Genomic DNA, 2,628 nt, shown 5'->3' on the forward strand with positions numbered 1-2,628 from the left:
CATAATAACACTCTGCCTGATAGCCAGCCAGAAGCTCATTGGGCAAGGGGGGGAGGGGCTGGACGGGGCCGGACCCCCCCCCCCCGGCCATGTCTATTTTTAAGGTTCACACAGCGGAGGAACACTTGGGCTTACCAGGGTGGCGCTTGCCATCTTCTTTGAATGATTTGCTTACATTTGCTGAATGTGTAACCATGGCAACCAAGTTGTACTTTTTTACATGTGTCGTTACTCTGTCACATCAGTTTTGTGCTAATCTAAACTAAAGCTAAAAGGCTGTACTAATAATAATTTTCATTTACAGTCACAAAAGAAGAAAAAACAGAGGCAGATGAGATCAACAATCAACAGGCAGCCATGATGGCATCACACACACTTCATCAATCAACTATTGATGACAGTTACTACCATTACTATATTTAGACATCATACCTGATCCATGACCAGCTGCCTGTGGTTTACAGAAGCACCACGATGGATGAGTGACTCCGCAAGAGGGCTATGAAGTCACTTCCTGTTAAGTCAAGGTGACAGCGATGACCAATATAAAATTGGCAGCCTCAACGTTCTGAGTGATGAAAAGGGAAGTCATAATTTTCTGCAGTAGAAAAAGTTAAGATCATCCTCAGGTGAGTGCAAGCAGGTCAACAAAAAGAGCGTGGCTATACCTGCTCTACACCAGCACCCAATCAAAACTCCTACGAGGGTGTGGAGAAGAACATGACACGTGTCACTTCTTGTCAGCCAATCAGGCGGGTCATTAAAAAGCATTAAAAGTCTTTAAATGGATTTTGGAAAAACTAGGCCTGAAATGAGATGTTCTTTTTTAAACGGGGATAGCAGCTCCATTCTATGTGTCATACTTCATCATTTCGCCATATTGCCATATTTTTGCTGAAAGGATTTAGTAGAGAACATTGTTGATAAAGTTAGCAACTCTTGGTTGGTAATAAAAAAAAACTTGCCTGTACCGGAAGTAGCAGACGATGTGCACGTGATGTCACGGGTTGTAGGGCTCCTCACATCTGAACATTGTTTATAATCAGAGCCACCAGCAGCAAGAACAATTCGGGCCGAGAAAGGGACAATTTCCCTATTGATTTGAGCGAGGATGAAATATTTGTGAATGAGGAAAGTTAGAAGCACTAAAAAAAAGAAAAGGCGACTGCTCCAGGCGACGGTAGTGTGAGCGATTCAGATGTTATTAGACACATTTACTAGGATAATTCTGGAAAATCCCTTATCTGCTTATTGGGTTAATAGTGTTTTAGTGAGATTGTAAAGTCATACCTGAAAGTGGGAGGGCTGCGGTGAACGCCAGTGTCTCTGAGAGAAGCCAATATCACAGCTGCCTTTTTGAGCTGCAGGAGGAGGTCGCATAATCCACTCAAGTCTCCAGTAAGAGATGACTTAATATCACGATTTTCCCATCCAAAAACTTGCTGGTTGACGTAGAGAAACATGTTCGCTTGACCGCTCTGTGTTAAAGCTTCACAACAAACAAAGAAACACCGGCTGTGTTTCGGTTGCTAAAGGCAGCTGCAATCCACCGCTTTCCACCAACAGCATTCTTCTTTGACGTCTCCATTATTAATTGAACAAATTGCAAAAGATTCAGCAACACACACGTCCAAAATACTGTGTAATTATGCGATGAAAAGAGACGACTTGGTGCTGGGCTGAAATGTCCGCTCCAACCAATAACGTCACAAACACGCGTCAACATAAGCGTCATCATTCTGCGATGTTTTCAACAGGATACCTCGCGGGAAATTTAAAATTGCAATTTATTAAACTAAAGCGGCCGTATTGTCATGTGTTGCAATGTTAATATTTCATCATTGATATATAAACTATCAGACTGCGTGGTCGCTAGTAGTGGGTCTCAGTAGGTCTTTAAATGGCATTAAAAAGCATTAAATTCAATGTCCAGAGGTTGTTTTGGACAAACAACAAAATTAAGACACCAGCACTTCTTAGATCATCACAATTTGAATTAAGTCCCAAAAGGAGTAGGAAGGGCGGCACGGTGGCGCAGTTGTTAGTGTTTGTGCCTCGCAATAAGATTGTGGGCTTGATTCCTGGGCTCAGGGTCTTTCTGTATGGAGTATGCACGTGACTGCGTTGGTTCCGTACGAGTACTCCGGCTTCCTCCCACCTCCAAAGACATGCACCTGGGGCTAAATTGATTGGCAACATTAAATTGGCCTTACTGTGTGAATGTAAGTCTGAATGTCTGTTTATTTGTGTTGGCCCTGCAATGAGGTGGCGACTTGTCCAGCGTGTGCCCCTACCTAAATGCCTGGGTGCAGCTGGGATAGGCTCCAGCACTCCACAAAAGACAAGCGGTAAAATGAATGGATGGACAGGAGTAGAAAGAGGCAGAAGCTTTTCCAGTTGCACCACATTTACAATTACAATAATACTATCACTCATTAGCCCCACACCGCTCATTCATTCACTCACACTCCACTCATTCTCTAGGCAATTTTAACTTCCATCCATCCATTTTCTACAGCTTATTCCCTTTGGGGTCGCTACAATCTTGTCTTAATCTCTAAAATATATTTTTTTAAATACCCCCCACCCCAAAAAAAAAAAAAGAATTATATTTAAAAGTTTGATAAA

This window comes from Nerophis ophidion, linkage group LG10, assembly GCF_033978795.1.
Source record: "Nerophis ophidion isolate RoL-2023_Sa linkage group LG10, RoL_Noph_v1.0, whole genome shotgun sequence".
Classification (NCBI taxonomy): Eukaryota; Metazoa; Chordata; class Actinopteri; order Syngnathiformes; family Syngnathidae; genus Nerophis; species Nerophis ophidion.